We start from the raw sequence: 14,313 nt of genomic DNA, 5'->3' as shown, positions 1-14,313 counted from the left end.
CAGCCTGCTCATACATGGATCCGATCTCACCCGGACCCTGCTGAACCGGCCGAAATTCGAACTATCTATGGCTGGCTTTAGACCCCATGCTTTTAGTAATTGGCACGCAGTAACTGGAGTGGTCAGACACACGCCCCCTCTCTTCTTCTACAATACAAGCCTATGTGAGAACAGTAGTGATGAGGGGTGTGGCTGTTACTCAGCTCTGCCAGCATAAACCACTACAGTGTGAGCATTTTCACTGATAAAAAAAGTTGCAAAGAAAAGTTGGTCACAAATCATAGCAGGCATTGGTACAAGACTATAAAAAGATGTTAACCTTCAGTTGGGCTTTTACTACATGCATTTATTGCTTCAGTACATTCTTTCCTTCTGTATCTACAAATGATGACTATGTCTAGCTATTTTCTGAGATAAAGTTGTCATGTGGGCGAGGTTTGATATAAAATGAACAATAATAAAATTAACAAATAACAATAAACATGAGCGAATTGTCCACAGATAATTTCTCCCTTCGCCTTTCAGGACAGCACCTTGGAGAGAGCGTAGCTCCACCTCTGAACAGGAAACACTACGTGACAACGCCCCTGTAAAATCAGCTTCTTCCACCATGCCATCAGTTTTAGTGTTTCCTCCGCCATGGTGGAGGGGCTGCGCTCTCTCCAAGGAGGGGGTTTTGGCAGTACCTTTTGTTGTTTCTGTATCAGACCAGCCCAGCTCCCTCCTGCACGAGAGGGGGGTTGCTCCGGTGCCCGTTCCTTCGCCGGCTCACTGGAATAAGGGTCCGCTGGTGGTCATCCGCCCTGTGTACTCGGGGGGCCGCGGGTGAGCTCAGATGGAGCGTATGTGCCAGGTCTCGGCATGTTGGCGCCAAGGCCCGGATGGCGGGTGACATCATTCCCGGGGAGGTGGAGACTTCCGGTGGGGCGTAGCAGCACATGGTTTTCCCGGCTGCTGGAACGCAGGGGGAAGGGGCGGGTCATCTGGCCGGGACTTCTTTTCCGCTCCTGAGCAATGGATGCCAGAAGAGCTGCATTTAAACAGGGGTGGCTGCTGCGGTGCTCGGGATGGAGGAGACGAAGTCGTCGCCAGCGTTGGCGGATGCAGGTGCCCAGGTTCCATGCCAGGCCCAGGTAGGAGAGGTGCAGAGGCACCTCTTTCCTTTCTTCACTGGGTGATTGTTTTTTTTTGTATAATAAGTTTTTATTTTTAGAACAAGACATTACATGACATGTCCAACAGTGCAAATCCTGTAAACAATGGCCTCGCAGGGTCATTTCAGTAACAATATGCAATATGTGGGTTGAACAAACACATACATTACTATTAATCTAATGTAAAGTGCTCTTCCAGGGATAACTCTGTGAGACCCGCCAAGGGAGTAATCAGGAGCTCTGGAAGCCCCATGTTTTCATGAAGTATGCAAATGAAGCGGGGCCCGCCTAAGGGCTCTTGAGGGTGTGTTTAAGTTGGGGGACTCTCTGGAATGTGCGGGGTACATGGCCCGGTGGCCCACGCCCGGGGCAGGAAGGGGGGGCCCAAAACCTCCATCAATCCACCTCCCGCTCCCACGTGGGCCCCCGCGACCCCGCAACAGTGGTTTATTCATGTAAAATTTATCTGGCTCTTGGAAATCCAGAGATCTCCCCCAGCGGATTTCGTTTCTATATTGAACAGCCCATACTTAGCTGATTCGCATGAGTTTCCCTAATATTAAACCAAAATAACAATAGAGAGACACAGAAATAAATAGGGAATAATAAAAAAGAGAGAGGTGGGGGGGTACAGTAAGTGTGAGAAGAGGGAATAGGAGAGGGAAGGGGGGGGGATGGGAAAGGGAGAGGGAATGGGTCAGGTTACCTGCAAGTACTGGTAGGCTTCCTCTGCCTCTGCGACGGACCCCTCGGAGCTGGATTCGTTATTCCTCGGATAGGTCAGGTTTTAGGGTCTTGCCTACAGGGTTGAGTTTTTGTTAGCCTAAGTACTCTAAGAGTAGGGTCTGCCAGTTCCAGTAGTGCAACGTCTAGACTTGACGACACTGTGGTGGAGTCAGAGGTGTATTCAGCCCATGGCATCCAGGCTGCATGGAATCGGTCTTTGTGGCCTTTATTGGTCGCCACCCAATCCTCGGCCTCCCGGATCTCACTAACCTTTCCGATCCGCTCAGCACGTGTGGGGGTCGTATGTTTTTTCCAATGGATTGGGATCAGGCGCCTAGCCGCATTTAATAAGTGCGGCAGCACACTTTTCTTGTATTTTTTGGTAGTGAGATCGGGGGGACCTGCAGGAGAAAGTAGGTCGGGAGTAAGGGGATTTCTATCTCTGTCACTATTTTGATTTGGTTACGTATATCTTCCCAAAAGGATTTAATTTGAGGGCAATCCCACCATATGTGTTTCAGTGTACCTTTCTGACCACATCCTCTCCAGCACAGCTCGGATGTGGAAGGGTAGAAGCGGGCCAAGTCCGCAGGTACTCTGTACCAACGGGATAGCAGCTTAAAATTCGTTTCCTGGGTCTTAGACTCCATTGAGGATGAATGAGTAAGCTGATACAAGTGAGTTAAGTCTGTCTTTGCAAATACGATGCCCAGGTCCTTTTCCCAGCGTCTGATAAATGCGGGTGTGGTGTTAGGGAATGAGGAACCTAGTAGTTTATAGAGTTCCGAGACCAAGTGTGGTGTAGGTTCTTCTGCAATAAAGAGTTTTTCAAGGTGGGTGAGAGAAGAAGGGTCTCTAATCTTATGGCCTTGTAATTGAAAGAAGTGATGTAGTTGTCTGTATTTCCAGAAGTTCATTGGGGTGCCCTGTCTGCCTGTAGGCAGAGATTCGTAGCCCAGGAGTTTGCCGTCTTTCATGAGTTGGCCACAACTGGCGTCCCCACCCTCTAGCCACGATTCAAAAAAACCTATTTGTTCTCCCGGAGGGAACCAGAGGAAACCTCCCAATGGGGCCAGTGGGGACACCGAGGGAGCCAATTTTAGCAGCGGGTTAATCTTATCCCAGGTTGACAGTACCTGGGTTGTCAGGGGGGACGTTGTCTCCGACAGTCCTCTATGCTCTCGGGACAGCCAGGGAGCATATGATAAGTTCCTACCCGCTAAACATTTCTCTAGTGGTACCCAAATCTTAGAGCAAGAGTGGAAACGCCAGTTGAGCATCCTCTGTATCGCTATAGCCCAGTAGTATCTTCTGACGTCTGGAAGGCCTAGGCCTCCGTTTTGTTTCGAGCGTCGTAGGACTCGTAGAGCTATCCTAGGTTTGCGCGCATTCCATATGAATTCGGACAGTATGCTAGATATTTTATCAAAAAAAGATCGGGGTAATCGAATTGGTAGCATCTGTAAAAAGAACAGTATGCGTGGTAAAATATTCATTTTTATTATGTTCACCCTTCCCAGCCATGTGAAGGCCGTCTGTGTCCACTGGGATAGGTCTTTCTTAATGGTAGTTATCAGTGGGAGGTAGTTTGCGGTATATAGGCTGTTAAAATTATCTGTGAGTTGTATACCTAGGTATCGAATAACCGACGTGGCCCAGGTGAAGGGAAAGGCTGATTTAAGGCTCATTGTTAATTGGGGTGACATGCAAATAGGGAGTATTTCTGACTTTGAAAAATTAATTTTAAAATTTGAAAGAAACCCAAAGAGCTTCAGTTCCTTCATCAGGTTGGGCAGTGAGATCAGGGGGTTTGAAACATGGAACAGGACATCATCAGCATATGCCGAGAGTTTATGCTCCGTGTTACCAACTGTGAGACCCTTAATGTCGGGGTTAGCGCGTATTGTGCAGAGCAAAGGCTCCAGCACTAAGGCGAACAAGAGAGGTGATAGGGGGCACCCCTGTCTCGTGCCATTTCTGATGGGGAAGCGAGCCGAGAGGGTTCCATTTACCTTGACTTGTGCGCAAGGTGTCGAGTATAGTGCTAAAATAGAGGACAGCATTCTCGGACCCATTCGCAGTGATCGAAGCACCTCCGTCAGGTAAGACCAGTCAACGCGATCGAACGCTTTTTCAGCGTCTGTTGACAGTATGAGGTAAGGCTGTGGCTCGGGGCGGGCACGGGCCCAGTGAGTAAGGTATACCGCTCTGATAGAGTTGTCCCTGGCTTCTCTACCTGTTATGAATCCCGTTTGGTCTGGGTGGATAATGTCGGGTATAAGGTATTTAAGTCTGTTTGCTAGTGTTTTCGCTAAAATTTTTATGTCTAGGTTAAGGAGCGATATTGGCCTATAGCTCGGGGGTACGGTGGGATCCTTGCCCTCTTTCGGGATTACAGTGATGTGTGCCAGAAGTGCCTCTGATGGAATGGTTCTTCCTTCTGCAATAGAATTAAAATATTTGCACATGGGTGTCTCTAGGTGAGTCAGGAAGGCTTTATAGTATGCCTTAGTGAACCCATCAGGTCCAGGACTCTTTCCGTTGGGCAAGGAATTCACCGTGGCCCGAAGCTCATTTAGGGTGATTGGGGCGTCTAGGTCTGAGGATTGCTCTTCTGTAAGTGTCGGGAGTTTGGCTGCAGTCAGATAGTCTCGGATCGCGTTTTGTCTAATGTCCCTTGACGTAGGGGAGGGGTCAGAATCTATGTTGTACAATTTAGCGTAGTAAGCTCGAAATTCAGCAGCAATTTTAGATGGGTGTAGAATCGGTGTTCCCGAGGCGCTATGTAGTTTATGTATATATGTCTGGGCTTGATGTTTCCGGAGGGCCCGGGCCAACATGCGGCCGCATTTGTTTCCGTGTTCATAGTACCTGTGTGCCATGAATCGGAATTGTTTGCGTGTTTGACGATCGAGTAGGCGTAAGAACAGTTCGCGTAACTCTGTCAGCTTTTCCAGGTCTTCAGGGCGTCCGTTGGCTTTGTGCCTGAGTTCTGCTTTTTGGAGTTCGGTGTGTACTCTTAAAAAGTCTGCCTGTCGTATCTTTTTAAGTCTACTGCCCTGGGAAATCAGAGCCCCCCGAACCACAGCCTTGTGAGCCTCCCAAACCGTCCCCTCACTTAGCTCGCCTACAGGGTTCTCTGCAAAATAATGAGCTAGGGTATCCGCGACCTCAGCCATCACTACCGCATCGTCCAATAAGTTCTCATTAAGTCTCCAGGTCCGAACTCCCCGTGTGCCTGATGGCAAAGAAAAGGCCATCGTCACTGGGGCGTGGTCGGAAATGGAAATGGAACCAATGTCTGCAGACTGTAAAAGTTCAAGAATATTTCGATCCACATAGATGTGGTCAATTCTTGTGTATACGTTATGTACTGTAGAGTAATAGCTGAAGTCACGGTCTAGTGGTCTAAGCGCTCGCCAACTGTCGGTGAGCAGGTGGGACTGAATAGTCCTGCGGAAGTGCTTCAAGAATGCGTAGGAGTGGGAAGGTCTTGCATGGGAGGTGTCTAGCATTGGGTCAGGGCTTACGTTAAAATCGCCTCCTAAGATTAGGAAGCCTTCTCTGAATTCAGCCAAGCGGTCTAGTGTAGTGTCTATGAAGGTAAGTTGATCTGCATTTGGGGCGTAAATAGTAGCGAATGTATATTTTTGGCCAGCAATGTTGCCCTTTAGAAAAACATATCTCCCCAAGGGGTCTGTATCGTGCTCTGCCGGCTGAAAAGGGCATGCCTTGTGTATGGCGATAGCTGTCCCTTTAGATTTAGGGGTCGGGGATGTGCTAATAAACCATTGGTTGAAAAGGTGAGTAGGCAATTTGGGAAGAGACTTTGGCGTAAAGTGGGTTTCTTGAAGGAAAACCACTTGGGTTTTCAGGCGTTTTAACTCCCCCCAAAGCTTACTACGTTTGTGTGGGGAACATAGTCCCCGTACATTATATGTACTTACCCGTAGGGAAGCCATGGAAAGGAGCGTGGGTGTTCAATGTGTGCAATTTGCGAGGGGTCCGTCACAGACAGCAAGGTGGAGCAACCTGTAGTAAAGGGGGAGGGAGTAGGAAAGAGACGAGAGGGAGAGAAGACAAAACATGTGTGAGAAGAAGAACATAAAAACATGGTCATAACCATCAAAACAGTAAGGATGTTAACATCCACGCACGTAAAACAACTACTAAGGGTCGTGTCGAGGAGCCCCCCCCTGGAGAAGGGAGGGACCCCAGGCCACGACCCCTTATCCCAAAGGGGATTAGTGCCCAAAAAAAGCAGGGCGGCCTACTAGGGGGTTAGTGGCCGTCTATAAGAGAGGGCAGGAGATCCTCCGTCTCCGTCCACCGCGTCTGATATGGTGCGGTTAGACATGGAGAGAATGATGGTGCTTCAGGGAACTCAAAAATGTGCAAACCATCAAACAGCCTTACGGCTAATGTTAAGGGGATAATCTAAGTGCAATATGTATAAAAAAAAAAAAAAAAAAAAAGGAAACACTAGGGTATATTTAAAACCTGGAAAAAAAAAAAAAAAAAGGGGGGGGGGGAGAAAAAACTTCAGTAGCAGTTCGTATGCCCCAGAAAGGGATGTTTGCTAGTTTCCGGGTAGGGATATTCCCAGCGAGGATTCAGAAAGATGTCGCCTGCGATTCCTCTTGCGATTCTGGTTTCTGGCTGGTTGCCACGGTTGGTGGGTAGGTAATTTGTCGTTTCCCAGTTCTGAGGAACATCTCCAGTCGGGGAAGTCTACCGGGTCCAGATCCAGGGAAGTCAAAAAGTGCGGGAGGTCATCTTTGTTGCGAAGAGTTATGGTTCTACCATCTTTGGTGACTTGAAGGCTGAAGGGGAATCCCCAGCGATACACCAGGCCTGCGTCTTGGATAGCTGTTAGGAGAGGGCGAAGTGCTCTACGTTGCATAAGAGTGCGCCTCGAGATGTCCTGATAAAAGGCCAGGTGTGCACCATCAAAATCAAAATATGGTTTCCCCCTCATTTTTTGCATGATGCGGTCTTTAAGCGTATATTTATGTAATTTACAGATGATATCTCTTGGATTGTTCGCATCCTGGGATGGGGGCTTCAGGGCCCTGTGTGCACGGTCTATTTCGATCGTAGCAGTGGCAGGCAGTCCTAATATTTCCTTAAAGACTCCTTCCAGGGTGGGGATTATGTCCCTGGGCCCAGTAGCTTCAGGTAGGCCTCTTATCCTGATATTTGCCCGTCTGCTGCGGTTCTCTGTGTCGTCCAGCTGACATAGCAGGGCCTCAATCTGTTGGCCCTGTATGTTACACTTGTCTTGTAGTTTAGAAATGACAGGGAGAGTTTCCTCAAATTTCTGTTCCAGAGTTTCAAGTCTGCCTCCTAAATGATTTGTATCAGCTTTGAGCTGAGCAATATCTTCCTTAAAAGCTTTTTCCACTCTGTCAGCAAAGCGTTCAAGATCAGCTTTCGTGGGTAGGGACATAATATGGCGCCTGATGTCTGCATCTGCCAGGGGGTCCAGGTCAGTGGAGTCACCATCTTGGGAAGTGGGAGAGCCTGGGGAGATCAGGGGGACTGAGTCACTCACCGACCCTGGAGATGGAGCGGGAGAGTCCTCCAGTTGCTGTGACTGGCCAGCGGAGGTCTTTGCGGCCCTGTTAGCACGCTGTGTCTTCCCGGTCGGCGCCATCTTGGAAGGCTCGCGGCCTCTCCCAGTCTGCCCAGTGTAGAAGGAATCCAGCTGGGATTGCCGCGATCGGTCAGTCCGTTGTGGCTGGGAGGATGCCCGGTGTCTCAGGGACATAATTTGCTGCGGGTGCGGGTGTTACCTCCGCTGTGGAGCTGGTAATGTGCTGCGGTGGAGCGGAGCTGAGAAGGCACACGTCCTCACTCCTCCATAGTCCGGACACGCCCCGGGTGATTGTTTTTTGATGATGATTAAAGCCTGCAGCTGTCTGCCAGGATGATACGTTCCGTTTGCAGTTCAGCATGGAAAGAGACTCTAGGGAGTATGCTTTGGGCACTGTGTTTCTTGTCTCTCTACTTACAGTAGTATCTCACCCTAATAGAGGTATGGGGGTTGTTTCTGTTTTACAGAAAGCCACTGCCAAAAAAGTTAGAACTGCAGGAAGAAAATGCCCTTCATGCAAAAACCCATTAAGGGACTCATTGCCCAAACTGCTTTGCAGATCTTGCATCGCTGGTTTAGTAATGCCGCGTACACACGAGCGGACTTTCCGGTGGACTAGGTCCGACGGTCTTTCCGACAGACTTTCTGACTAGGTCCGACAGTCTTTCCGAACCAACGGAATTGGCCACACACGATAGGACTAAGTCCGTTCATAAGTCCATTCGGTTTGAACGTGATGACGTAAACGGGACTAAAAAAGGAAGTTCAATAGCCAGTAGCCAATAGCTTCCCTTGCGTCGTGTTTGGTCCGTCGGACCAGAACACAGACAAACAGTTTTCCCAATTTTAGTCCGTCGGACAGATTTGAAACATGTTCTATTTCTAGGTCGGTCGGATTTTTAGCCCGAAAAGCTATCGGACTAGCCCACACACTATTGGATTGTCCGCCGGACTAATCCCATCGGACCTAGTCCGCCGGAAAGTCCGCTCGCGTGTACCCGGCATTAGGTAAGAGTCCACACAGGAGTGTAAGGAGCTCCTTTCCCCATTGCGTCCCCTTGGGACGGTACGTTCCCTTATGAAAAAACAGGGCCAGAGTTCCAGCCAGGAACAGAGCTCCCAGTCCAGTCTTCCTCCTACCACTTCAAGACTAATTGAAAGTGAATCAGAGGAAGAGAGAGAGATCGATCGATAGATCGGCTTTGGTACAATCAGCCTGCTCATACATGGACAACAATTGACTCAGAGGAAGATGGAGGGGAAGAGGAGACTAGAACGTCTAGATATAAACTGTGTTGGTAGCGATTTTATATACAGATTTTAAATGAGGTTTACTACAACCAAGTGGTGATTCTTCTAGCGCTTTCTCCAACCTTGAAACGCAAAAAAATGAGGTACAAAATCTTGCAGTTTGCAGGTTTTCATGCTGTCACTTACTGTTATTAAACTTCTCTTGCAGGCAGTATGAATTCTCCTGAGAGTGACTCTTAAGCCAGCCATAGACGGTTCAAATCTTGGCCAGTTCAGCAGGGACTGGCCGAGATTCCAAACACGTATGGGCAGGCTGAATGTACCCAAGTTGATCGATCAACTTGGGTACAACCAGCCTGTCTGATTTTTAATGCAAATATTGCCAGAGGCTATAGCCGCTAGCAGTAATCACTGTGTGTTCTCCTGACACATCCCCCGCAACCCCCCCCCAAACCCCCATCCTGCTGGGAGAACACAATAGCTGCTTGGGAGGGATTCCCCCCTCAAGGATGACTGTTAGCCCTGGTTCACACTGGTGCGGCTTTAAAATTGCGCTACTTCAACGCGATTTCAAAGCTGCAGATCATTGCGATTTGCACCTCCAATTTCATTGTGGCTTGCGACTGTGAAGTCTATGCAAGTTGCAATTAAATGGGGAAAAAAAAGTGGTACAGGAACCTTTTTCAAAGTCGCTGCGATATGAGTCGTGGCAATTTGATTGGTTCCATTGCCGACAATAGGGTGCAACTTGTCAAACGATTTGGGGCTTAATGGGGGTATGGAGCAAGTGTCTTACCTGCAGCCTGTGGTTTCAGGAAAGAAAATCCAACCATACGTGGCCAGTTTTAGGCAGCTGAAACACCTTATGTCCTCTCTCAGATAGGGTTGCACCGATACCAGTATCTGTGCCGATACGGAGTATTTGCACAAGTATCGGTACTCGTGCAAATTCTTGATACCTCAAACAGATACTTAGAGGCTCGGTTCTTTGAGCTGTCAGTGGGTCTCCCCCGTTGACAGCTGAAGTGTTAAAGAAGTTCGGTAATTGTAGCTGTCAAAAAAAAAAAAAAAAAAAGCAGCCAGCATTGTTTATTAACACTAAAATAAAAAGAAACATTGTTTTTTTTTTGTATCTTTCTGTTTCTTCATCTGCAGATCAAAGGGATGAACAAATGTTCCTCTGTTTAACCCCTTATTAACCCTTAATTTACTCTAATCAGCCTTAATTAACTACTTATTTTCCTCCATTTAATTATTTTCCTGCTTTTTTTTTTCACGTCTATTTTATAAACGATAAACAATTAAAACTTTTTTTTGTTTGCTTTGTTAGTGAATATTTTTACACATATATATTAACACATATTTACACATTTCACATTGTAAAAGCGCAAAAAAAATGTATTGCATTTGTAAATAACTTTTCAGTGCTTTGTACCATTGCTGACAGCTGACGTGAAAATAAAACAGTTGCGGTAGATATCGGTAATTGGTATCGGCGAGTACTAAAAAAAAAAGTATCGGTACTCGTATCCGTTGTTAAAAAAAAAGGGTATCGGTGCATCCCTACTCTTGGATAATCTTACTGGTTGTGAGTTATTTTTGCAGCTATAGAATATCTCTAGCTTGTGAGACGTAGACGGTTGCCTGCAAGGGTAATAACAGATGGGTCTATGGCACGGTTGTATTGTTAGAAAACTTGATATAAGCTAGATTTCCTATTTAAAGGTTTACCGGCTTCTATGAACGTTCCAATGTCCTGGGAACAACGCTGACAAATTGGGATAGACAGAGGCCGTCTGCGATTTCGTGTGGCTGCACCGGCTTATTTGGCTGAAGTCGTGTGCAGTAATAAATGGACTGGCACTGGGTGCCGTCAGCTGGCAGCATTACACTTATCCTTAGGCCTGCTATGCGGTAATGTGTAAATTGTAAGTGACGTGTGTCAAGTCTTCTGGGATTCCCCCCCCCCCCCCCATGTAGCTGCTGTGCGCTGTGAGTCGCTGGAATTACATCTTAATAAGTCAATCCTGCTTCTGACACAAACCTGTTTTACTGCCTAATCTTTTTCTTATTGTAGGAATTACTGAAAGGGTTAACCCTTGTAGGAGTCGAGCAAGGCTCAGCACAGTACACATGCTCTCTCCTGTGTGCTCTATGTGTGCTGGTGGCCCACCATACTGGTACTTCTGGAGGGACGAATGCTGCTGATTTTAAGTAAAATCTGTATATTTTATCCTAGAGAACAGGAGTGTTACAGCAGATCATGGAAAATACAAGCAAGGCCCCTACTATGGCGCAGTACACCACAATGCGGTATTTCAGTTGTAAATAAAGGAAAAGGTCCAATGCCTCCATCCCTAATATGCGAGAAAGAGAGGGGGGGATTTTAGGGCTTTGAATGAAGCATGTACCTTTGCATCCAGGTACTGTACATGCTTCATTCAAAGTCCCAAAATACCCCCTCTCTTTCTTTCAGTTGTAAATGGAGTCTGGTGGGCCACTGATGGACCCCAGTGATGGGATGTCTTTGCTATTCCTGGCTGTGTCTCACGTTTTGGTGTTGCCACTACATCTGTTAATTTCTCAGTAACATAAAATCGGTTAAAACCCAGTTCCTGCTAAAACCTTTTTTTTTCTCCACTAGAGCAGGCTACAATTAGAATTTCTGCCTGTGTCCTCATTGTCGAAATGTACCTTTTCTGTCCCGTTGACACTGGAAGAAATGAGGGTGCTGTGGTCATCGGGACAGGAAGATACAAGGCAATAGTGTTGTGACAAATGTTGTAACCCTGCCTGATTCTACTAAATTCATTGAGGTTTTGTTGCTGTCTATTTATTTCCATTGGAGAGCTTTCCATTACTTTTCTTGTCACTGGGACAGTAAATGAAGTTGAATCAACCTAGTGTGGACACAAGTGGCAATATAAACGCCTCCCTTCTATGTACAAAGCTAGTTCCTTCATCGTCCTTTGAGGGAGACAGGAATTCAGAAATGGTTTGGTTATAATGCCGCCTATAGGAGGTTGGGACACTGGCAAACAGAAGAATCAAAAGCCAGCCCAAGATAACCCTCCTCTACTCTGTCTAATTTTTTCTAGTTTTCCAACCTCTTGGCAATTTTTTGGATTCAAAAAGTCCTACTGGGCATCTGTTCTTCTGGAGTTATCAAAGAAGTTTTTGTTTTTTTCTCTTGGCCACACCATTTTGTTAGTCTAGTTACCTTTTAAGTTATGTTGGTTCCACCTGTTGCAGTGGATAATGGTGGGTTGCCTTGCACTTGTTCAAACTCAGTGTTCCTCTCCCCTTGGTGATGGCATCTCTGCCCTGATCTAAAGCATCAGGTTGATTCTCTGGGGGTCCCCCATTGTTTGTGGGAGGTCCCATGTCTTGCTAGGGTTCTCCTCTTATGACTCAGATTCAGGTTTGGTCCTTCAAGCACCTCTCAGTTGGACCACCTTTGGATATCCCAACAGTTTTGGAATTCCTGTGTCCTTCAAAGAATGATGGAGAAAATAGGATTTTTGTACTTGCTGTAAAACCTTTTTTTTTTTTGCATCCATTGAGGGACACGGGTCCCACCCCTCTGTGTTTTTTTGTGGCCCTGTGTATTGCTTTGTCGACTACTGAAGCATGTCAGGTTATACAGAGGCTGGTTTATGACTTTTCTGTTTCCCAATGTCCAATTTTCCAACCTCCTTATAGGCAGCCATATAACTTGCCAGTTTCTGAATTCCTTTGTCCCTTAATGGAAGGATTTTACCCTGACTACAAAAGTTCTATTTTCTGGCTAGAGTTGGGCAGTCAATTACTCTTCTCATTGTCTGTTCCATCTGTGCAGACCTGGAATGAGTGTTTTTTTTTATTGAATGGCATCTAGAGAAAATTGAGATACCACATTTGGAAGGACTGACACTATAAGAAGCTGAGGATTGTGTAAGTTGTTTTATTGATCTGCTTCTTAGAGATCAAGAGATGCATGAGCTGTAATACATTAGTTCTGGATTGTAGATGATGCTGATTTATGGCAGGGCTGGATTTAGAAGATTTTAGAGCAGATGGTCATGTCATATAATTTTGCATCATAAACCCACCTCCCTAATAATATTTGACAAGTTCAGCATCACTTAGAGACTTCTTGTCCCAATCGCTTTCACAACGGCCATCTCTCTGACATTCAGGAACTTTTCTTTGTTTGGAGAAAAATGTCTCCTTTTTCATTACATAAACAGTATAGGAAGTATTTTTTAAAAAGGAGATTTCTATAAAAATTGAAACTTCCCCATCAGATTGTGACTCATCATCACCAGATCGTGTGTGGTGATAACATGAAAGGTTCATATTATGTGACATTCCCCTGGTATAATGTATTGCATGACATGATAAAAAAAAACAAAATGGAGTACAAAGTCCGACGGAGGGGTGGAGGGACAAAACATATCATCCTGCCTAAGGTTCCGTTCACACATATGCGATTTGAATCACTGTGATTCTGCCTGTGATTCCAGAATCGCGGTAGGACGCAATGCCATTATTTCTTAATGGCACCCTAGAAAGGTGATTCTGCATGCAGGATCCCCAAGGTGAGTCCACCTCGCTGGCATGGAAAGCTGCAAAATCTTACCAGCAAGGCAACAACCTCTCACTGGTTTGGTCAGCCAGGGAGCCACTACATAGAAAATGGTAAGTGGTCTCTTAGAGGTTCTGTTGCTTGTGAGTCTGACACAGTTTATAGAGATGTGCTCCAGGTGTTGTCTTATTCTCTTCCTTCCACACTTGTGCAGGAATCTACTATTGGCCAGGAGTGCATGCCAATGGCTGTAATTATTCCAATTTGATTCTATTAAGTGCACAACAGAGTTTGATCTTCAGAAATGAAGATAACGCACTTTGTTAGTTGGGTCTACATAGCAGTCTAAATAGAGTCCCAACAAACTGAGGCCTCTACAAGATATAGACAAAGCTTTGTATCCTGAGTCTCATGAAACCCTAGAGTTCCTCCAGAGGTTGTTGTTGGCTCCTTGAGAAGAGATCAATGTCTGCCACTCCAGTGTGTAAGCATTGACACCAAAGATAGCTTCAGCTATCTGTAAGGGGGTCTTTCTTCCCACAGACTACCAATATAAGAAGCGTTCTTCCCACTGACCACCATGCTAATGTAACATGAGGTGTAGATATTGTAATTACTGGCAAGAGTTCCTTAAGTTATTTCCAGGGATCCCCTGTGTTAAAAAGGATGAAAAGGGGATAAAAAAGTCTGATGTAGACAATGGAAGCAATTGCCTTAGGGACCTATCAGGACGTCATGGTCCCCTTTTCAACTGGCTTGGTGGTGTAATGCAAGCCCGTCAGGATAGATGACAATCCATGTCTCAATGACTACCCTGATTTCATAGCTGGCTATGAGTTTTATGCTACGACAGAGGTTTGCTCCTGGTTAATTCCTTGATTGGCTGGTGGCCTTCTACAAGAGGCAAAAGAGCTTAAACTGAACCCATCTTGTCATCCACCTTTTGACTTTTAAAAACAAAAGCCTACATCTCTTCTGAGAAATAAACCCACCAGCCTCCACCTACAGATAAAATCTTG

General features: G+C 46.3%; 1 protein-coding gene across 3 annotated transcripts in view; it reads left to right on the top strand.

Moving 5' to 3' along the window:
* Positions 1 to 14,313, top strand: part of PKIG (cAMP-dependent protein kinase inhibitor gamma) — a 158,125-nt gene that overhangs the window by 102,893 nt on the left and 40,919 nt on the right. The window lies entirely within an intron of this gene.

Source organism: Aquarana catesbeiana, linkage group LG12 (assembly GCF_042186555.1).
Source record: "Aquarana catesbeiana isolate 2022-GZ linkage group LG12, ASM4218655v1, whole genome shotgun sequence".
NCBI lineage: Eukaryota > Metazoa > Chordata > Amphibia > Anura > Ranidae > Aquarana > Aquarana catesbeiana.
This window is presented reverse-complemented; position numbering and strand designations above follow the sequence as displayed.